We start from the raw sequence: 24,404 nt of genomic DNA, 5'->3' as shown, positions 1-24,404 counted from the left end.
AGTATGAACCCTAGGCCTTATTTCAACGCATTGCAATACCGTATATGCTCACTTTTATCATTAGTTACCTTGCTGTTTTTATATTTTCAGATTGCAAAAACCTATATCTACCTTCCATATTGCACTTGTATCACTATCTCTTCGCCGAACTAGTGCACCTCTACAATTTACCATTGTATTGGGTGTGTTGGGGACACAAGAGACTCTTTGTTATGTGGTTGGAGGGTTGTTTGAGAGAGACCATCTTCATCCTACGCCTCCCACGGATTGATAAACCTTAGGTCATCCACTTGAGGGAAATTTGCTACTGTCCTACAAACCTCTGCACTTGGAGGCCCAACAACGTCTACAAGAAGAAGGTTGTGTAGTAGACATCAAGCTCTTTTCTGGCGCCATTGCAGGGGAGGTGACTGCTTGAAGGTATATCTTTAGATCTTGCAATCGAATCTTTTAGTTTCTTGTTTTATCACTAGTTTAGTTTATAAAAGAAAATTGCAAAAAATGGAATTGAGTTTGCCTCAGATGCTTCATCTTTTTAATGTCTTTCATGAAAATAAGGATTCCGATAATTGTGCTCAAATGTTAGAAGAAGAATGCATTAAAAATTTTGGCACTAAATATTTGAATGATGAGCATGATTGCAATGTTGTTAGTATGAATTCTTTGAATATCCATAGTACTAATGATGATTGCACTAGTCATGATGAAAATGTCTCTTATAAGCATGTCCACTTTTGTGGAATACATAGAGCTTGCAAGCACACACAAAATAGGGAAGATAGATTTTGCAAGAGGCATAAGTATTTGGAAACTAAATGGTTGCAAGAAAGGCTAGATGATTGTGCTGAAAGATTCAATATTTATCGCCATCCTTGTGAACTTTACAATGAACATGGTTATTTAAAGCTCCAATTCTATTTGTTTCATGACCAAATCGTGTCCAAAAATTGTGATAACTTGATTACCCTTGAGCATCATAAAGAGCTTAGTATTCTTTTGGGGTATGAAGAAATGAAACGTATAACTGAGGGTATTCCAAAATTTAATCTTGATAGATTTCTTGATTTTGATCTAGAAGAAATTTATATGTGTTGTGCGGTGAATTGCATTGAGAATCCTTATATTGCCAATTACATAAAGTCAAGAAAACAAATAGAAGATGGAGAGAATACTAATGAAACGGAAGATATTTCCCCATATCCTCCTATTCTTTCTTATGATGAATCAGGTAACGAGGAGGAGCTTTCTATTCAACCAATCTCACTAATAAAGAGCTCCAAAAAGAGTAATAAACCCACACATGATGTTAAGAAGAAAAAGAAAATACGGAGAAGCAAAGGTAATCCTCCCAAATGATGTTGCTCCTATTACTCATTGTGATGATGATAATTGTTATATTATTGGTGCTATCCATACTATTAATGATGAGAGTGATTATGCTTATGATATGAAAAGACCCAAGCATGGGGATGCTATGTTTGATGAGAATGACATGTTTGAGAATGTATTTGCTGTAATTTATGTTTGTCCCAAGCTTGGGGATGCTATGATTAATGAAGATGATATTTTTAGTCTCCCAAGTTTTGATATGCAAATTTATTATGATGATAGCATGCCTCCTATTTATGACGGTTATATTGATGAAAGTGGGTTTGGAAGAATGTCAACTTTAGGAAGTAATAATACCACTATTTTGGAGGGTGTTGAATCTTATTGTGACAATTATAAGAGTGGATTTGGAGAGGTCATGACTTTATTTAGTAATGATTCCACTATCTTGGAAGAGGTTTCAATCGATTATGATGAGAACAAAGTTGCTACTTATGATGATTATTGTGATGATACTTATGCTATAAAAAGTAGTGATGATTATATTTATAAAAAAATTCATGATTATGATTACCCTTTTTCTGAACATTACTCCTTTAATGTGGAAACAATTTATAGCATTCGAGTTTCTTATGATACTCCCGCTATTCCGAATGAGAAGAATTTTGCTTATGTGGAGAGTAATAAAATTTCTATGCTTGTAGATCATGAAAAGAATGCTTTAGGTGCTGGATATATTGTTGAATTTATTCATGATGCTATTGAAAATTATTATGAGGGAGGAATATATGCTTGTAGGAATTGCAATAATATCAAGTTTCCTCTCTATGTGCTTAAAGTTTTAAAGTTATGCTTGTTTTGCCTTCCTATGCTAGTTGATTATTGTTCCCATAAGTTGTTTGCTCACAAAATCCCTATGCATAGGAAGTGGGTTAGCCTTAAATGTGCTAGTCATATTCTTCATGATGCTCTATTTATGTTACAATTCTTATCTTTTATGTGAGCATCATTGAAATCATCATGCCTAGCTACGGGTGTTAAACGTTAGCGCTTGTTGGGAGGCAACCCAATTTTATTTTTGTTACTTGCTTTTTGATCCTGTTTAGCAATAAATAATATATATAGCCTCTGTTTAGATGTGGTTTTATGCTTTTAATTAGTGTTGGTGCCAAGTAGAACCTTTGGGAAGACTTCGGGAAAGTCTTTGCGATCTTGCTGTAAAAAACAGAAACTTTAGCGCTCACGAAATTTGCTGACATTTTTTAATGAAGAGTGATATTTAGTTAATTCTTTTTTAATATGATTAATAGATAAATTCCTCACGTCCAGCAATTTATTTTAGAATTTTTGGGGTTCCAGAAGTATTCGAAACCGACAGATTACTACAGACTGTTCTGTTTTTGATAGATTCTGTTTTTCGTGTGTTGTTTGCTTATTTTATGAATCTATGGCTATTAATAGAGTTTATGAACCATAGAAAAGTTGTAATACAGTAGGGTTAACACCAATATAAATAAATAATGAGTTCATTACAGTACCTTGAAGTGGTGGTTTGTTTTCTTTTACTAACGGAGCTCGCGAGTTTTCTGTTAAGTTTTGTGTTGTGAAGTTTTCAAGTTTTGGGTAAAGATTCGATGAACTATGGAATAAGGAGTGGCAAGAGCCTAATCTTGGGGATGCACAAGGCACACCAAGGTAATATTCAAGGACAACCAAGAGCCTAAGCTTGAGGATGCCCCAGAAGGCATCCCCTCTTTCGTCTTCGTTCATCAGTAACTTTACTTGGAGCTATATTTTTATTCACCACATGATATGTGTTTTAATTGGAGCATCAATTTATTTTGTTAGGATTTACTTGATGTTATTTATAACAATGTTTTGCATCTATTATTTCAATAAAAGTGGCATTGATGGCCTTTACTACGCCTATTTTACAAGTATACATGTACTGTTTGAAATCAGAAAGTTTACCGTTGTTGCAAAAATTACCTAGAAAAGCCAGAATGTGATAAAATGTTGAAACCTTTTGCATAATAAGCTCTAATAAATTTAATACAGTGGGAATTTTCTTTCATTATTTTTGAAGCTAGGGAAGTATGGATCTTGCTGCATTTTTTACAGACTGTCCTGTTTAGGCAGATTGCTGCGATATTTGCATTGTTTGCATATGTTTGCTTCTTTAATGATTCTATTTGAGGATGGGACTATTAAATATGCAGATGCATTTAGTATGCAATGTTGAATAATAATTTTAGTGATTTGCTACAGTAGAGTATGATAAGGTTTTTGCATTGGTTTATACTAACTTATCTCACGAGTCCTTGTTGAGTTTTGTGTGGATGAAGCTTTTGAGATTTAGGGAGACCGTGATATGAGAGGTATTAAGGAGACACAAAAGCTCAAGCTTGGGGATGCCCAAGGCATCCAAAGATAATATTTCAAGAAGTCTCAAGCGTCTAAGCTTGGGGATGACCCGATTGGCATCCCACCTTTCTTCTTCGACAACTATCGGTTAGTATCGGTTGATCCTAAGTTTTTGCTTCTTCACATGATGTTTGCTATTCTTAGATGTCATTTTATTTTGTTTTGCTTGCTGTTTGAATATCAAGATCTGAAATTATTAAATGGGAGAGTCTTCACATAGCTAAATAAATATTCAACTACTCATTGATCTTCACTTATATCTTTTTGGAGTAGTTTGTCATTTATTCACGTGCTTCACATATATCCTATGAGTAAATGGTTGAATGAATTGACTATAATAAATCTAAAATTATATATGTTTCATATGCTTATCCCATGGGGAGTAATGACTTCACATATAAGAAGTAGAGGTGGTAAATTTATTGAAGGTTAGCAAACATTGTATTGGTCACTTGAACAATTCATGAAAGAATATTGAAGGAAGAGAGATTTCACATATAAATATACTATCTTTGAAATCTTTTGTAATTGTGATCACTCATTAAAATATGACATGTTAAAAGAATGATGTTGGACAAGGAAGACAACATAATGGGTTATGTTTTCTTATATCTGAAATAAAGTATATTGTCATGGATCATCCAACATGTTGAGCTTGCCTTTCCCCCTCATGCTAGCCAAATTCTTTGCACCAAGTAGAGATACTACTTGTGCTTCCAAACATCCCTTAAACCAGTATTGCTATGAGAGTCCACCATACCTACCTATGAATTGAGTAAGATCCTTCAAGTAAGTTGTCATCGGTGCATGCAATAAAAATTGCTCTCTAAATATGTATGATCTATTAGTGTGGAGAAAATAAGCTTTATACGGTCTTGTGATGTGGAAGTAATAAAAGCGACGGACTGCATAATAAAGGTCCCTATCACAAGTGGCAATATAAAGTGACGTCCGTTCGCATTAAGATTTTGTGCATCCAACTATAAAAGCGCATGACAACCTCTGCTTCCCTCTGCGAAGGGCCTATCTTTTATTCTTGTCTTATACCTTATGCAAGAGTCATGGTGATCTTCACCTTTCCTTTTTACATTTTATCCTTTGGCAAGCACATTGTGTTTGAAAGATCCTGATATATATATCCAATTGGATGTAAGGCATCATGAACTATTATTGTTGACATTACCCTTGAGGTAAAAGGTTAGGAGGCAAATCTATAAGCCCCTATCTTTCTCTGTGTCTGATTAAAACTTTGAACCCATAAATATCACATGAGTGTTAGCAATTGTGAAAGACTAAATGATAGTTGAGTATGTGAAGTTTGCTGAATCAAAGCTCTGACATAGACCCTTCCTGAAAATAAGATGAATTGTAATTGTTTGATGCTTAATAACATGGTTTGTTAGTTTTCAAGAAAGTTTATGATCTATACTTTAACATGTGTGATGAGGACATGACTACCTTGGATACGACCAAAAATATTGCATACATGCATATTTGTCAGGTGATTTGTAGTGCAAACTATTCAATAATCTATTTATGTTATCCAGAACAAAAATACTTCACACACTTTTGTGTTTTGTCTAATTGCAGGTGTATGGGACATTTGTACAATCCACATATGAAGATAAGGGAAAAGGAGAAGTTTAGGTTCTGTTCAAAAAGTCCTCTCGCGTCACTTTTGGGCCAAGAGAAGATAGAGTCCAATTCTCTCATGTTCTGCATTCAGATTTGGACTGCACAGACATACCCGACTCAAAACGGAAACAACTTTTTCATACGGGCTCCAAATTGGGTGATTATTTTTTTGTTGGAAAGTAGATTTCGTGCTCTTTCCAACCCAATTGGATTCACCTTCAAATTCGTCTGGAGCATTGAGATATCGACGAAACAATCTGACGCTGCAGCAGAATCCGAGTCAAACAACAAGTCCAAAGGTGTTGCATCACCTCCACTTGGGCCCATGAGCCTTGTACGACCTAGGGTTGGTTTTAGGCTGCCTTGGGATGTCCTCCCACCTCCTTGGCCAACACCCCTTGCTCCTATAGAAGTAGATCCATCTAGTAGCTTTTTCCTTGGGATTTGTTTAGTTAAAAGTTAGCCATTGCAACTTCGTGTACTTCGTTTGTGTCCAACGACTAGACCAAGACCACTTTCGGATCCCCACCTTTATCAATACTTCATCTATATTCGCAATATTCAGATTGCATTATCATATTCTTGCTTGTTCTTCAATTGTGTGCAGGAATAGACCCTCGTGGTCAGGTTGATCATGCTTCCAGCATCGTCAGTAACCTCGGGAGATTGGTTTAGCGATTGCTAAGGCGCAACGTTGTGCATGTTTGTAGTCGGATCGTCAAAGTCGACTCCACCAAATCGATAGTTATCATCTAATCGAAAGATCGGGACCCTCGCCTCTATCAATGTGAATAGCTTGTTACTTGATCATGAGAAGTCCTATGAGTTGAGCTACTGTTATAATATATAATGATGCTAGAAAAGGTGATTGAAATTGCCATTGATCAAACTTGTGCACCTGCTAGCATTCACACTTCATAAATTCTTTCTTTTATCATTTACCTACTCGAGGACGAGCAGGAATTAAGCTTGGGGATGCTGATACGTCTCCAACGTATCTATAATTTATGAAATATTCATGCTATTATATTATCTGTTTTGGATGTTAATGGGCTTATTTATACACTTTTATATTATTTTTGGGACTAACCTATTAACCGGAGGCCCAGCCCAAATTGTTGTTTTCTTGCCTATTTCAGTGTTTCGAAGAAAAGAAATATCAAACGGAGTCCAAACGGAATGAAACCTTCGGGAGAGTTATTTTTGGAACGGAAGCAATCCAGGAGACTTGGAGTAGACGTCAGGGAAGCTTCTAGGAATCCACGAGGCAGGGAGGCGCGCCCTACCCCCCCTAGGCGTGCCCCCACCCTCGTGGGCCCCTCGTGGCTCCCCTGACCGACTTCTTTCGCCTATATATATATACCCTTAAAACATCGGGGAACAGAATAGAATGGGAGTTTTGCCACCAAAAGCCTCTGTAGCCACCGAAAACCAATCTTGACCCATTCCGGTACCCTGCTGGAGGGGGAATCCCTCTCCGGTGGCCATCTTCATCATCCCGGCGCTCTCCATGACGAGGAGGGAGTAGTTCACCCTCGGGGCTGAGGGTATGTACTAGTAGCTATGTGTGATCTCTCTCTCGTGTTCTTGAGTCGGCACGATCTTGATGTATCGCGAGCTTTGCTATTATAGTTGGATCGTATGGTGTTTCTCCCCCTCTACTCTCTTGTGATGAATTGAGTTTTCCCTTTAAAGTCATCTTATCGGATTGAGTCTTTAAGGATTTGAGAACACTTGATGTATGTCTTGCATGTGCTTATCTGTGGTGACAATGGGATATCACGTGATCCACTTGATGTATGTTTTGGTGATCAACTTGCGAGTTTCGTGACCTCGTGAACTTATGCATAGGGGTTGGCACATGTTTTCGTCTTGACTCTCCGATAGAAATTTTGGGGCACTCTTTGAAGTTATTTGTGTTGGTTGAATAGATGAATCTGAGATTGTGTGATGCATATCGTATAATCATATCCACGGATACTTGAGGTGACATTGGAGTATCTAGGTGATATTAGGGTTTTGGTTGATTTGTGTCTTAAGGTGTTATTCTAGTACGAACTCTTGAATAGATCGATCGGAAAGAATTACTTTGAGGTGGTTTCGTACCCTACAGTAATCTCTTCGTTTGTTCTCCGCTATTAGTGACTTTGGAGTGACTCTTTGTTGCATGTTGAGGGATAGTTATATGATCCAATTATGTTATTATGGTTGAGAGAATTTTCACTAGTGAAAGTATGAACCCTAGGCCTTGTTTCAACGCATTGCAATACCGTCTATGCTCACTTTTATCATTAGTTACCTTGCTGTTTTTATATTTTCAGATTACAAAAACCTATATCTACCTTCCATATTGCACTTGTATCACTATCTCTTCGCCGAACTAGTGCACCTATACAATTTACCATTGTATTGGGTGTGTTGGGGACACAAGAGACTCTTTGTTATTTGGTTGCAGGGTTGTTTGAGAGAGACCATCTTCATCCTACGCCTCCCACGGATTGATAAACCTTAGGTCATCCACTTGAGGGAAATTTGCTACTGTCCTACAAACCTCTGCACTTGGAGGCCCAACAATATCTACAAGAAGAAGGTTGTGTAGTAGACATCACCTTTCCCTCTCATGCTACCCATATTCTTAGCACCAAGTAGAGATACTACGTGTGCTTCCAAACATCCTTAAACCTAGTTTTGCCTTGAGAGTCCACCATATCTACCTATTGATTAAGTAAGATCCTTCAAGTAAGTTGTCATCGTTGCAAGCAATAAAAATTTCTCTCTAAATATGTATGATTTATTAGCACGGAGAAAATAAGCTTTATACGATCTTGTGATGTGGAAGAAATAAAAGCGACGGACTGCATAATGAAGGTCCATATCACAAGTGGCAATATAAAATGACGTTCTTTCGCATTAAGATTTTGTGCATCTAACCATAAAAGCACATGGCAACCTCTGCTTCCCTCTGCGAAGGGCCTATCTTTTATTCTTGTCCTATACTTCATGCAAAGAGTCACGGTGATCTTCACCTTTCATTTTTACATTTTATCTTTGGCAAGCACAATGTGTTGGAAAGATCCAGATATATATAGCTAATTGGATGTGAGTTTTCATGAACTATTATTGTTGACATTACCCTTGAGGTAAAAGGTTGGGAGGCAAAACTATAAGCCCCTATCTTTCTCTGTGTCTGATTAAAACTTCATACCCATAAATATTGCGTGAGTGTTACTAATTATGAAATACTAAATGATAGTTGAGTATGTGGACTTGCTGAAAAGCTCTTATATTGACTCTTTCCGATGTTATGATAAATTGTAATTGCTTCAATGACTGATATTATAGTTTGTTAGTTTTCAATGAAGTTTATGATTCATACTTGAAACTATGAATGAAGTGTTACTTTAGCATAACAGATCATATGGCAATATATATACATAAACACTATTCCGATCACGGGATCAGAATAATATTCTGATCACAACCTGGACTGCCTAAGTAATGCGCCTGGACTTCCCTCTGTACGAACCCGACCTTCAGGCTATCTTCGCAACTGTGGCTTCCCCCGCGAATTATTCTATTTAGTCGTGTTCTATATGATGCTAGTGTAATCTAGAAACATTTTTTAGCAACTAAATACCGGTTTTAAATAGGAATCTCGCTCGTTGGCGGATTTTGCTCTCGGGTCGTGATGAAATTGCGTTTTTTTTTGCAATTTTACTGCCTGAGTTGTTCGACGTGAACTTCTCCGAGTGTTAGGTTGAACTTCCGCCAACATTGCCCAAATGGGGCTTGCGATATACTGTTGGAAAGCTATGGACACCAGTATCATGCCCCAAGTTAATTTTTTGGCAAAATGTAAGCGGTTTAAGAGCAGCTTTGAAAACCGTTTTTCTTCATACAAAAAACGTGAATCGTATTTTCGATCGCATTTCTAAACCGTTTATCGGAATGACGCAAATAATATGGTGTTAGAAAGCTGCTGCAAAACCGCTCCTTCCACATGTTTAAAGTTTCCTATGGATAAATAGTAATTTGGAAAATCGTATAATTTCACAAACTGAACACCCGAGTTCGTATTTTTGATGTCATTTCTAAACGGCTAATCCAATTGAGGCAAATAATATGGCGTTAGAAAGCTTACGAAAATGCGCTACTTCTTCATGTTAAATTTTTTTAAATTTTGAACGGTTTAAAAGTAATTTAGAAAATGATACAAGTTCCACCGAGTTCGTATTTTCAAGCTAATTTTTTAACCGTATGTCCGAATGCAGCAAATGATATGGCGTTGGAAAGCTTGAACAAATGCGAAACTTTTTTGTATATATTGTTTCTCCCAATTCCTTATGGTTTTAAGTCAATTTTGAAAATGGCTAAAAATGTATTTTCGCCGTAATTTCTACAAACTTTATTGAAATGGGACAAATAATTGTTGGAAATATGCCCTAGAGGCAATAATAAATTAGTTATTATTATTATATTTCATTGTTCATGATAATCATTTATTATCCATGCTAGAATTGTATTGATAGGAAACTCAGATACATGTGTGGATACATAGACAACACCATGTCCCTAGTAAGCCTCTAGTTGACTAGCTCGTTGATCAATAGATGGTTACGGTTTCCTGACCATGGACATTGGATGTCGTTGATAACGAGATCACATCATTAGGAGAATGATGTGACGGACAAGACCCAATCCTAAGCCTAGCACAAGATCGTGTAGTTCGTTTGCTAAAGCTTTTCTAATGTCAAGTATCATTTCCTTAGACCATGAGATTGTGCAACTCCCGGATACCGTAGGAATGCTTTGGGTGTACCAAATGTCACAACGTAACTGGGTGGCTATAAAGGTTCACTACAGGTATCTTTGAAAGTGTCTGTTGGGTTGGCACGAATCGAGACTGGGATTTGTCACTCTGTGTAAACGGAGAGGTATCTCTGGGCCCACTCGGTAGGACATCATCATAATGTGCACAATGTGATCAAGGAGTTGATCAGGGGATGATGTGTTACGGAACGATTAAAGAGACTTGCCGGTAACGAGATTGAACAAGGTATCGGGATACCGACGATCGAATCTCGGGCAAGTATCGTACCGCTAGACAAAGGGAATTGTATACGGGATTGATTGAATCCTTGACATCGTGGTTCATCCAATGAGATCATCGTGGAACATGTGGGAGCCAACATGGGTATCTAGATCCCGCTGTTGGTTATTGGCCGGAGAGTTGTCTCGGTCATGTCTGCATGGTTCCCGAACCCGTAGGGTCTACACACTTAAGGTTCGATGACGCTAGGGTTATAGGGAATAGATATACGTGGTTACCGAATGTTGTTCGGAGTCCCGGATGAGATCCTGGACGTCACGAGGAGTTCCGGAATGGTTCGGAGGTAAATATTTATATATGGGAAGTCCTATTTTGGTCGCCGAAAAAGTTTCGGGTTTTATCGGTAATGTACCAGGACCACCGGGAGGGTCCCGGTGGTCCACCAAGTGGGGCCACCAGCCTCGGAGGGCTGCATGGGCCAAGTGTGGGAGGGGACCAGCCCCAGGTGGGCTGGTGCGCCCCCCACAAGGGCCCAAGGCGCCTAGGGTTTGGGGAGGGGGCGCCTCCACCTAGCTTGGGGGGCAAGTTTCCCCCTCTCCCCCCCTTGGCCGCCACTCTAGATGGGTTTCGGGCTGCCGCACCCCTTGGGGTGGAAACCCTAAAGGGGGCGCACCCCCTCCCTCTCCCCTATATATACTTGAGGACTTTGGGGCTGCCAACACATGAGTTTTGACCTCTCCATGGCGCAGCCCTGCCTCTCTCCCTCCTCCTCTCCCGCGGTGCTTGGCGAAGCCCTGCAGGATTGCCACGCTCCTCCACCACCACCACGCCGTTGTGCTGCTGCTGGACGGAGTCTTCCCCAACCTCTCCCTCTCCCCTTGCTGGATCAAGGCATGGGAGACGTCACCGGGCTGCACGTGTGTTGAACGCGGAGGTGCCGTCCGTTCGGCACTAGGATCTCCGGTGATTTGAATTGCGACGAGTATGACTCCATCAACCCCGTTCACTTGAACGCTTCCGCTTAGCGATCTACAAGGGTATGTAGATGCACTCCCCTTTCCCCTCGTTGCTAGATTACTCCATAGATTGATCTTGGTGATGCGTAGAAAATTTTGAACTTCTGCTACGTTCCCCAACAGTGGCATCATGAGCTAGGTCTATGTGTAGTTTCTATGCACGAGTAGAACACAAAGTAGTTGTGGGCGTGGATATTGTCAATTTGCTTGCCGTTACTAGTCTTATCTTGATTCGGCGGCATCGTGGGATGAAGCGGCCCAGACCGACCTTACACGTACTCTTACGTGAGACTGGTTCCACCGACTAACATGCACTAGTTGCATAAGGTGGCTAGCGGGTGTCTGTATCTCCCACTTTAGTCGGATCGGATTCGATGAAAAGGGTCCTTATGAAGGGTAAATAGAAATTGGCATATCACGTTGTGGTTTTCGCGTAGGTAAGAAACGTTCTTGCTAGAAACCTATAGCAGCCACGTAAAAACTTGCAACAACAATTAGAGGACGTCTAACTTGTTTTTGCAGCATATGCCTTGTGATGTGATATGGCTAAAAGGATGTGATGAATGATATATGTGATGTATGAGATTGATCATGTTCTTGTAATAGGAATCACGACTTGCATGTTGATGAGTATGACAACCGGCAGGAGCCATAAGAGTTGTCTTTATTTATTTATGACCTGCGTGTCAACATAAACGTCATGTAATTACTTTACTTTATTGCTAAAGCGTTAGCCATAGTAGTAGAAGTAATAGATGACGAGACAACTTCAAGAAGACACGATGATGGAGATCATGGTGTCATGCCGGTGACAACGATGATCATGGAGCCCCGAAGATGGAGATCAAAAGGAGCAAAATGATATTGGCCATATCATGTCACTATTTGATTGCATGTGATGTTTATCATGTTTTACATCTTATTTGCTTAGAACGACGGTAGCTTAAATAAGATGATCCCTCACTAAAATTTCAAGAAAAGTGTTTCCCCTAACTGTGCACCATTGCGAAGGTTCGTCGTTTCGAAGCACCACGTGATGATCGGGTGTGATAGATTCTAACGTTCGAATACAACGGGTGTAAGCTAGATTTACACACGCAATACACTTAGGTTGACTTGACGAGCCTAGCATGTACAGACATGGCCTTGGAACACGGAAGACCGAAAGGTCGAGCATGAGTCGTATAGAAGATACGATCAACATGAAGATGTTCACCGATGTTGACTAGTCTGTCTCACGTGATGATCGGACACGGCCTAGTTGACTCGGATCATGTTTCACTTAGATGACTAGAGGGATGTCTATCTGAGTGGGAGTTCATTAAATAATTTGATTAAATGAACTCAATTATCATGAACATAGTCTAAATTGTCTTTGCAAATATGTTGTAGATAAATAGCTCACGTTGTAGCTCCCTGTTTCAATACATTCCTAGAGAAAGACCAAGTTGAAAGATATTGTAAGCACTGATGCAGACTAGGTCCGTAGTCCGAGGAGTGTCCTCACTGCTACACAGAAGGCTTACGTCTTTGATGCACCGCTCGATGTGCAAACCCCTACAACGTCGTCTGTGGATGTTGTGAACACCTGACAGACACATCCTGATGACTATTTGATAGTTTAGTGCACCATACTTTACGGCTTAGAATCGGGATTCCAATGACGTTTTGAACGCCATAGAACATATGAGATGTTCCATGAGCTGAAATTGGGATTTCAGGCTCATGCCCGTGTTGAGAGGTGTGAGACCTCTGACAAGTTCTTTTGCCAACAAGATGGAGGAGAATAGCTCAGCTAGTGAGCATGTGCTCAGAATGTCTGGGTGCTACAATCACTTAAATCAAGTGGGAGTTAAACTTCCAGATAAGATAGTGATTGATAGAGTTCTCTAGCCACTATCACTAAGCTACTAGATCTTCGTGATGAACTATGACATGCAAGGGATGGAGTTGATCCCGGAGCTGTTCGCGGTGCTTAAGACCGTAAAGGGTAGAAATCAAGAAGGAGCATCAAGTATTGATGGTTTAACAAGACCACTGGTTTCAAGAAGGGCAAGGTCTAGAAGGGAAACTTCATGGATGGCAAACTAGTTGCCGCTCCAGTGAAGGAACCCAAGGTTGAACCCAAACCCAAAACTAAGTGCTTCTATTGTAAGGGGAATGGTCACTGGTAGCGGAATTACCCCAAATGCATGGTAGATAAGAAGGCTGGCAACTTCAACAAAGTATATACATGTTATTAATGTGTACCTCGCTAGTACTCCTGGTAGCACCTGGGTATTGGATACCGGTTCAGTTGCTATTACTGGTGACTTGAAGCAAAAGCTACGGACTAAACGGAGACTGGCTAAGGGCGAGGTGACGATGTGTGTTGGAAGTGTTTCCAAAGTTGATGAGATCACCATCGCACGCTCCATCTTCCTTCGGGATTAGTATTGAACCTAGATAAATGTTATCAGGTGTCTACGTTGAGCATGAATATGATTAGATCATGTTCATTGCAATACATCATTCATTTAAGTTAGAGAATAATGGTTATTCTGTTTACATGAATGATACCTTTCATGGTCATGCACCCTATGTGAATGGTTCATTGAATCTCGGTCGTGGTAATACACATGTTCACGCCAAAAGATGTAGAGTTAATAATGATAGTACCACTTTCTCGTGGCACTGCCGCTTAGGTCATATTGGCGTAAGATGCATGAAGGAACTCCATGTCGATGGATGTTTGGAGTCACTTGATTTTGAATCGCTTGACACATGCAAGCCATGCCTCATGGGCAGGATGACTAAGACCCCGCTTTTAGGTACAATGAAACGGGCAAGTGACTTGTTGGAAATCATACATGCTGATGCGTGTGATCCAATGAGAATTGAAGCGTGCGGTGGATATCGCTATTTTCTCATCTTCATTGACGATTTGAGTAGATATAGGTATATTTACTTAATGAAGCACAAGTCTGAAACGTTTGAAAAGTTCAAGCGATTTCAGAGTGAAGTTAAGAATCATCATAACAAGAAGATCAAATTCCTACGATCTGATCAATGAGAATATCTGAGTTATGAGTTTGGCAATCACTTAAGACATTGTGGAATTGTTTCACAGTTGAAGCCACCTGGAACACCACTGAGTTATGATGTGTCCGGACGTCGTAATCGAACCTTATGAGATATGGTGCAATCTATGATGTCTCTTATCAATCTACCATTTTCATTTTGTGGTTATGCGTTAGAGACAGCTGCATTCACTTTAGATAGAACACCATCTAAGTCCGTTGAGACGGCGTCGTATGAACATTGGTTTGGCAAGAAACCAAAGTTGTCGTTTCTTAATGTTTGGGGCTGCGATGCTTAAGGCTTCAGCCGGAGAAGCTCGAACCCAAAGCAGACAAACACATCTTCATAGGATATCCAAAGGTGACAGTAGGGTATACCTTCTATCTCAGATCCGAGGGCAAACTGTTTGTCGCTAAGAACGGGTCCTTTCTTGAGAAGGAGTTTCTCTCGAAAGAATTGAGTGGGAGGAAGATATAACTTGATGAGGTTGTCGAACCTTTACTTCAACCAGAGAGTGATGCAACACAGAAATATGTTTTCTGTGGCGCCTACGTCTGTTGAATAGGAAGTTAATGATAGTGATCATGAAGCTTCGGATCAAGTTGCTATCGAACCTCATAGGTCGACAAGGATATGTACTACTCCTGAGTGGTACGGTAATCCTGTCTTAGATATCATGTTATTAGACAACAATGAACCTACGAGCTATGGAGAAGCGATGGTGGGCTCGTATTCCGACAAATGGTTAGAAGCCATGAAATCCGAGATAGGATCCATGTATCAGAACAAAGTATGGACTTTGATTGACTTGCCCGATGATCAGCAAGCCATTGAGATAAATGAATCTTTAAGAAGAAGACGGACGTGGGCGGTAATGTTGTCGTCTATGAAGCTCGACTTGTGGGAAAGAGTCTTTTCACAAGTTCAAGGAGTTGACTATGATGAGAATTTCTCACCCGTAGCGATGCTTAAGTCTGTCGAAATCATGATAGCATTAGCTGTATTTTTCGATTATGAAATCTTACAGATGGATGTCAAAACAAGTTTTCTTACCAGTTTTCGTAAGAAAAGTTGTATGTGATACAATAAAAGGTTTTGTCGATCCTAAGGATGCTAAAAGGTATGCTGGCTCCAGCAATCCTTCTATGGACTAGAGCAAGCATCTCGGAATCGGAATATATGCTTTGATAGAGTGATCAAAGCTTTTAGGTTTATACAATGTTTGCTAGAAACTTGTATTTACAAGAAAGTGAGTGGGAGCACTACAACATTTCTGATAAGCATATGTGGATGACATATTGTTGATCCGAAATAATGTAGAATTTCTGGAAAGCATAAACGGTTGTTTGAAGAGTGTTTTTCAAAGGAATACCTGAATAAAGCTCCTTACATATTGGGTATGAAGATCTATAGAGATAGATCAAAACACCTGATGATACTTTCAAAGAACACACACCTTGACATGTTTTTGAAGGAGTTCAAAATAGATCAGTCAAAGAAGGGGTTCTTACCTGAGTTGTAAGGTGTGAAGTTGAATAAGACTCGAAGATTGACCACGGCAGAAGAAAGAGGAAGGACGAAGGTCGTCCCCTATGCTCTTGTCATAGGCTCTATACGGTATGCCATGCTGAGTACCGCACCTGATGTGTGCCTTGCCGCATGTCTGGCAAGAGGGTACAAAGGCGATCTAGGAGTAGATCACCAGATAGCGGTCAAAATTATCCTTAGAGGAATAAGGAAATGTTTCTCGGTTATGGAGGTGATAAAGAGTTCGACATAAAGAGTTACGTCGATGCAAGCTTAACACCTATCCGGATAGCTCTGAGTAGAGATACCGGATACGTATAATGGAGCAATAATTTGGAATAGCTCCAAGTGGAACGTGGTAGCAGCATCTACAATATAAAGTTTTGCGAAATACATAGGGATCTGAATATGGCAAGACCCGTTGACTACAACCTCTCTCACAAGCATAACATGATCAAACCCAGAACTCTTTGAGTGTTTATCACATAGTGATGTGAACTAGATCATTGAGTCTAGTAGACTCTTGGATGTTGGTCACATGGCGATGTGACCTGTGAGTGTTAATCACATGGCGATGTGAACTAGATTATTGACTCTAGTGCAAGTGGGAGACTGTTGGAAATATGCCCTAGAGGCAATAATAAATTAGTTATTATTATTATATTTCATTGTTCATGATAATCGTTTATTATCCATGCTAGAATTGTATTGATAGGAAACTCAGATACATGTGTGGATACATGGACAACACCATGTCCCTAGTAAGCCTCTAGTTGACTAGCTCGTTGATCAATAGATGGTTACGGTTTCCTGACCATGGACATTGGATGTCATTGATAACGGGATCACATCATTAGGATAATGATGTGATGGACAAGACCCAATCCTAAGCCAAGCACAAGATCGTGTAGTTCATTTGCTAAAACTTTTCTAATGTCAAGTATCATTTCCTTAGACCATGAGATTGTGCAACTCCCGGATACCGTAGGAATGCTTTGGGTGTACCAAACGTCACAACGTAACTGGGTGGCTATAAAGGTTCACTACAGGTATCTCCGAAAGTGTCTGTTGGGTTGGCACGAATCGAGACTGGGATTTGTCACTCCGTGTAAACGGAGAGGTATCTCTGGGCCCACTCGGTAGGACATCATCATAATGTGCACAATGTGATCAAGGAGTTGATCAGGGGATGATGTGTTACAGAACGAGTAAAGAGACTTGCCGGTAACGAGATTGAACAAGGTATCGGGATACCGACGATCGAATCTCGGGCAAGTATCGTACCGCTAGACAAAGGGAATTGTATACGGGATTGATTGAATCCTTGACATCGTGGTTCATCTGATGAGATCATCGTGGAACATGTGGGAGCCAACATGGGTATCCAGATCCTGCTGTTGTTTATTGGCCGGAGAGTTGTCTCGGTCATGTCTGCATGGTTCCCGAACCCGTAGGGTCTACACACTTAAGGTTCAATGACGCTAGGGTTATAGGGAATTGATATACGTGGTTACCGAATGTTGTTCGGAGTCCCGGATGAGATCCCGGACGTCACGAGGAGTTTCGGAATGGTTCGGAGGTAAATATTTATATATGGGAAGTCCTGTTTTGGTCGCCGGAAAAGTTTCGGGTTTTATCAGTAATGTACCAGGACCACCGGGAGGGTCCCGGTGGTCCACCAAGTGGGGCCACCAGCCCCGGAGGGCTGCATGGGCCAAGTGTGGGAGGGGACCAGCCCCAGGTGGGCTGGTGCGCCCCCCACAAGGGCCCAAGGCGCCTAGGGTTTAGGGAGGGGGCGCCTCCACCTAGCTTGGGGGGCAAGTTTCCCCCTCTCCCCCCTTGGCCGCCACCCTAGATGGGTTTCGGGCTGCCGCACCCCTTGGGGTGGAAACCCTAAAGGGGGCGCACCCCCTCCCTCTCCCCTATATATACTTGAGGACTTTGGGGCTGCCAACACATGAGTTTTGACCTCTCTATGGCGCAGCCCTGCCTCTCTCCCTCCTCCTCTCCCGCGGTGCTTGGCGAAGCCCTGCAGGATTGCCACGCTCCTCCACCACCACCACGCCGTCGTGCTGCTGCTGGACGGAGTCTTCCCCAACCTCTCCCTCTCCCCTTGCTGGATCAAGGCATGGGAGACGTCACCGGGCTGCACGTGTGTTGAACGCGGAGGTGCACGTGTGTTGAACCCGGAGGTGCCGTCCGTTCGGCACTAGGATCTCCGGTGATTTGAATCGCGACGAGTACGACTCCATCAACCCCGTTCACTTGAACGCTTCCGCTTAGCGATCTACAAGGGTATGTAGATGCACTCCCCTTTCCCCTCGTTGCTAGATTACTCCATAGATTGATCTTGGTGATGCATAGAAAATTTTGAATTTCTGCTACGTTCCCCAACAATAATATACTGCTGAAGCGAAGGAAAATGCGAAACTTTTTCATGTTGATGGTTTTCTCCGATTCCTAGTCGTTTTCATGTAATTTTGAAAACGGCAAGATCATTCGTTCTGCCTTTATTGCGAAACAGATTCTTCGAAAATGCACCGCGTGAAGAACCTGAACTCCTTGGCGCATGTACCTGAACTTCACTCTATTTTTCACGTGATTTTTTTGCCCGTAGCTCTCCATCCACTTACTGGAACACTCACCGGAATTGAGCAAGTAATATACTGATGGAAAGTTGATGTAAACACACAACTTTCCCGTGTTGATCGTTTTTTCATACTCGCGACGATTTTAAAAGTTTTTCATCTGAAATTCATTCACTGTAGTAGTCGAACTTCCTGTTGTTTTCATGTTGAACTTTTGTGACATATTTTCGTTTGTAATATTCCCATTCATTTCGTCCGTGTTACACAAATGATATTCCATTTATACAAACCTCTCTCACAATAATTTTTTCAACTTTATCCGATGGAGGACTTGAACTTATAACAACAAAACTTTTAGACTTTGCTTTTTATTCCTTTTTAATACAAAATGCACACCGTGTAGTACGTGAACTTCTGGCAGTTATCAATCTGAACTTCTCTCGGTTGCGTGAAAATATCTGAGTTTTTTATGAATTTTTAATCTGATTTTCTTAATCATTTTTATGCATTTTGAAGCGCTCTATTTTTAAAAGTTGAACTTCTTGTTTTTTGTTTGATCTTCTTGTTTTCCATTCTTTAATAATGAGGGAAATCTGAGTTTTCTGTAATCATCGAACTTCTCCATCTTTTTAATATGGACTTCTGGTTTTTTCTTAATCTTTTTTATGAAATTTTGAAGCGCCCTATTTTTTCTAAAAGTTGAACTTCTTTTTATTAAATTTTTGAACTTCTTGTTTTCCATTCTTTAATAACAAGGGAAATCTGAGTTTTCTATAATCATCAAAATTCTCCATCTTTCTAATTTGGACTTCCTGGTTTTATTTCTTTTAGTAACGGAAAAATCCTACTTTTTGATAGACATCGAGCCCCTTCGTTAAATTTGAACTTCTAGGTTTATTTTAATAGAACTTCTTCATTATTTCGAATAGAACTTATTGGTCTTATTCGGTTTTGTAATAAATGACGAACCACTCAGTTTTAAATCTTGTAGTACAGCTCGAACAACTTTTTTTGAAATTGAACTTCATTCTTTTTTTACCTACAAACAAGAATTTGAGTTTTTTGTATATATTGAAGTACTCAATTTTTTTAATTTGAGCCTCTTATTTAAAAAAACTAATTGCTCCATTTTTAAAATTTGAACTTCTTGTTTTTACTAAGAAACTTGATCAGTCCATTTATTTATCTAATGTTTGTCATGCTCTTGTTTGACAAATTGAACTTCTTGGCTTTTACTTTTCAGGCGTGGGATAAATATGTTTTTAGAACTATTCAATATTTTGAACTTCCCCATTTAATTCTTTAGTAATGAGAAAAATCTAAGTTGTTTATTACCTTAGAATTTCTCTATTTTTTACATTTGAGCTTCATAGTTTTTCGTATACATCAAACTACTGCATATTTTATTCTTTAGTAAGAACGAAAATTTGAGGGGGGTTTAAACATTGAACTACTTCATTTTTTAATTTGGACTTCTTTGTTTTTATTTGTATTAGTAACGGAAAATTCCTAGTTCGAGAATAAAAATCCTAGTTTTTTAATAAGTATCGAGCCATTTTGTTTTTTAGATTTGAATTTCTGGGGCTTTTTCAGTGGAGAAAATCCTTTTTTTTAATAAATTTGTGTTGAGATGTTTTTTGTTTTTTCAATTTGACTTTCTTGGGAATGTAATAAATGTTGAACTTCTTCGTTATTTTAATTTGAACCTCTAGGTTTTTTTCTAGAAACAACAGGAATCTACTTTTTATGTAAATGTTTGAACTCCTCTATTTTATTAGTTTGAACTTCTTGGCTTTTTATTTATCAATGGACATAAATTCTAGTGTTGTAATAAACATCGAGCTGCCATGTTATTTAAATTTGAACTTCGAAGCTTTTTTAAGAAACGAAGAAAATCCATTATCTTTTTTGAATAATAATCCGTACATACAAAAGTCCCAACAAGATAAGTTGCTACAACAAATGAAAACCAACTCATAATTTTCTGTTCTTAGACAAAATACATTCTCACATGAACATATAATCGATTCATGGTTCCCATTTTTGAGCGCCATTCTTTCTTGTACACTTTCAGAACATTTCATTGGGGGGATACAATAATTAGCGCCATACAACATCCCCTTGAACCCCTACCATATATATATATAGTTTTGTATATATATATATATACTTGTATATATATATATATATATATATATATATATATATATATGAACTTCACCCATGTTTCATGGTTTTGTGCTCTGTGTTCTTCGTCGCACAAGACCAAAAAAGATTTTCACCACGACATTTTGCTGCAAAATTCATTCAACAGTCATCATCAAATTCTAGAGAATTCACAGAATGTAAAGAAACAACGGGGAGTAAAATGTCCATACACATAGAAACGCATCGACACATTTGAGTACAAAAAAGGTCCCCGTCCCGGCCCTGTTCTTGGGCGGCAGCCTTCTTCCACCGCCACCGTGATGTACCTCCTCCCTGGCCCCGAGCTCCACCCCCATCTCCACCACTCTGGTAGATCTCTCTGACCTCCAGTCAACCTCGCGGCGGCGGGAGATGTTCTTCTTCCACGGGCAGCGGTGGCGGTTGGACATGGTTGGATGCAGCAGCAGGGAAGAATCACGGATGAGAGTCTCCAGTGCCACGATAGGAATAAACTTTTTAAACTGCTCGATTTTTTCAATTTGACCGTCTTGATATTGTAATAAACATTGAACTTCCCCATTTTTTTAAATTTGAACCTCTAGGTTTTTTTGTAGAACGAGGAAATTCCATTTTTCTCTTTCATTAAATTTTATGTGCAAGCTTTGTGTTTTTACTACTTGGGGATGACCATACAAACATGTGAACATGTACTTTTTCGTACAACCTTTTATTTTTCAGTACATCTTTTTAAGAAATGCACCTTTTTACTCTACATGAACTTCATTAGTATAAAAGTAACATTCTCCATTGGGTCATAAATACAAACACTTTTTTTAGAACCAATGTAATGCATCGGACTGCACAATCATGTATAATCGTACAAGAAGTGTTATGCATTTATAGTTAGGATATAATGTACATCAATCACGTGCAATGCATCAAACTTCAACCTAGAGCCATATTGGACTCCAAAATTACATTTTCAAACTATGTACGTAGCAGTGCAAAGCATAGGAAAATCCCAGGCGAATACTTACCCAAAATAGTTTCCTCTCACGCATTAATGCAAACACACTTGGGGAACAAAGTGCTAGCGATATATCTAAAAAATTTACAGGAAGCCAAGTTTCCATAGCTACAGAGATTCATGGTAAGAGACACAACAAATTCTTCGCCTCCAAATCATACTGGTATACTAGTGCCAGATGGACGAGTTCGCACCAGTGCTTCTTCTTCTGCAACCACACCACCACCCGCCCGCGGCCGCTTCAAACTCCATTTTCTGCTTCTTCAAAAGGACAACTCTGTCGAACAGACACTGTGTGAAGTGATGGAGTGCTTGCACGGGAGGCGATAGATGGACTGCTCAAGCGTGAGGTGACGAACTTCTCGTGGTGGAGAGGGAAGAGTTGTTCGGTCGGTCGTTGACCAAGCACTGACGGGCAGCAGCGGCTTCGTGCTCGGAGGGAGACGAGATTGGGAAAGTGGCATTTTTCAGGCACCGTGTGGAAGCCTGCATCCTTTCTTGAACCTTGATAGTGCACCAAGTAACTTGTATTATCAGTATATGTTCACAGTTGATATGACCACGACTGCAAATGATGTTGTTGCTGTTCAGACATTATCGCATTTTAATGAACTACGGATCAATAATATTTGCATGCCAAAATTAATTCAATTTGGTACAGATAATAAGGAGGCTGAGACTTTTGTTACGTCTGCCGGTAAACCTGAAGCTACAAGACCTCAGATGAGTTTTGTTCAGTCGAAAGAAAACTACCAAGATAAAGTAAGTAAAAAAGAATTGGATGTAGTCATACATGCACCAGATCATGTACGTGCACGTGATTACGCTGATGGTTTTAATTGGCGTGCAACCAAGATATTAGCACATTGTGGTTTTGGTGCACACGCAGGAGTCCTAGATGCATGTAACACAAAGAAAACAAGAAGCCGTGTGGAGTACTACTTGGGCAGAGTTTGTCCACCAGATTGTTCCAGGTCCATTCACTTTTTACCACGTGACGTGCTCTCCTTGCAAGCCTGCGGATGGGGGCCACCGACAGCTGATTATGTTAAGTTGGCGCATCAGTTTTGTTTAGGAAATAAAAACTGCCAAGATGTAAAAGGCAAATTTCTTAGAGTCCTAAAGTTATCTTTAGGCAAGTCTTTGGACTTGTTTTGTTTAATTTTCAGCCGTGAGAGTAGAGATAGGATTTTCCTTCCTTGCTTATCAAGTTTCTTAGATGGTCGGGTAATATAAAAGTCAAGGTGCGCCATGTAAAAGGCAGGTTATTTTTATATGAAATAGACACGATGTGTTTTTCAGGGTAGACACCCGTATCAAGTTTTGAAGGGATCTTTAAAAAACCTCTGTGTTGCGATTTCTCTTCGTGGAAATTGTTTTGAGCGTGAGTACCTTCGTTGAGATTGGTTTTCTCGTGCTGGGCCGCAAGGTTCAAACCCTCTACTTCGTGTACATCGCGTGCGCGGGCGAGAGATTGCTACTACTGGTGATGGAGTGTCGTGAAAGATCGGGCCGCAACAACATATGGAATCTCGCTATCGAGGTTCGGTTTATATCAACAGTTCAGAGCATGGCTCATAGACTTGCAGGATTGCAATATAATTAGGCAAAATGGGAATCTTTTCAACAGAACATGTGCTCTGAACATGAACATACCGCTACTGTTATGCAACTGGTCGACGCAGAACTGAAGATGAGCACAATGGCTTGGTCGTGGACGAAATATAGGCACTGGTCGCGCTCAATGGCAAGGGCAGTCCTGTCCAGGCAACCAGAGAAGGTCGGGGAGGCTGACGGTGACGAGTCAAGCGGCGACCCCAGGATCCTATAGCATAAGGGGTTGGGGCCCCAGGCCATGGCATGTACAGGAGACCTTGAGCACAGTGGCGACCGTCGATGGTAGAGGTGAGGAGGCATGGTGGCAGATGTGAGCTAGTAGACTGCATCTCATGGCGGCGATGTGCAGAATCCAAGCCGTGCGTGGGTGGCGATGGACTGATTTTGTTCAGATCAGTCGATGTCGTTGGATGGATGTCGTGGGATAGGGCAGAACTTGTGGTCGACCGCGTGGATCTCGCCGGCCCCAACCGGATCTGTGCGGAAGGCTGCAGGTGCGTCGGGGACGGGGTGGGTGGCGGCGGAGGTGTGTCGCGGCAGTGGTGGGCGACGTCGCTGTGATCCAGGGAGGGAGGCGGAGGAGGCGTCAACCAGGGAGGGTGGCGCCGGCACGATTCAAGGAGGATGGCGGCGGCGGCACGATTCAGGGAGAGAGGCAGCGGCGGCGATCGGGGAAGGTCGGGGGAGGGGATTTGGGGAGGTCAGGGGAGGGGATCGGGGCAGTGGATGGGGTGGGTTTTTGTATTGTACAGTTCGGTGGGTCTCTCATGATCTCGGGAGGACCTCCGGGGCTCCTATATATGTATAGTGCATGAGGTGATCCAAATAGTTATTCTAATCCCAGAATTATAATAGTGCCACTCATATATATATATATTTGCTGTTATAATAATGATTTTGATGCCCTCATGTTCGTATTTTATTTTATCGACACCTCTATCTCTAAACATGTGGACATATTTTTCGATTTCGGCTTTCGCTTG

The 24,404-nt window shown here is 40.5% G+C and overlaps 1 long non-coding RNA gene and 1 pseudogene across 1 annotated transcript; both read right to left on the bottom strand.

Moving 5' to 3' along the window:
* LOC125532786 overlaps positions 1 to 21,226 on the bottom strand; it is a 58,969-nt pseudogene extending 37,743 nt beyond the window's left edge.
* Positions 21,227 to 21,649: 423 nt separating this feature from the next.
* Positions 21,650 to 24,176, bottom strand: LOC125553036. The gene is made up of 2 exons (XR_007303890.1): positions 23,461 to 24,176; positions 21,650 to 22,308 (listed from the first exon to the last, which is right to left on the bottom strand). It is a non-coding gene; the product is annotated as an uncharacterized LOC125553036 (long non-coding RNA).
* Between the last annotated feature and the right edge of the window lie 228 nt (positions 24,177 to 24,404).

The sequence above is a fragment of the Triticum urartu genome, chromosome 1, assembly GCF_003073215.2.
Source record: "Triticum urartu cultivar G1812 chromosome 1, Tu2.1, whole genome shotgun sequence".
Classification (NCBI taxonomy): Eukaryota; Viridiplantae; Streptophyta; class Magnoliopsida; order Poales; family Poaceae; genus Triticum; species Triticum urartu.
The sequence above is the reverse complement of the archived record's forward strand: the minus strand, read 5'-3'. Positions and strand labels throughout refer to the sequence as shown.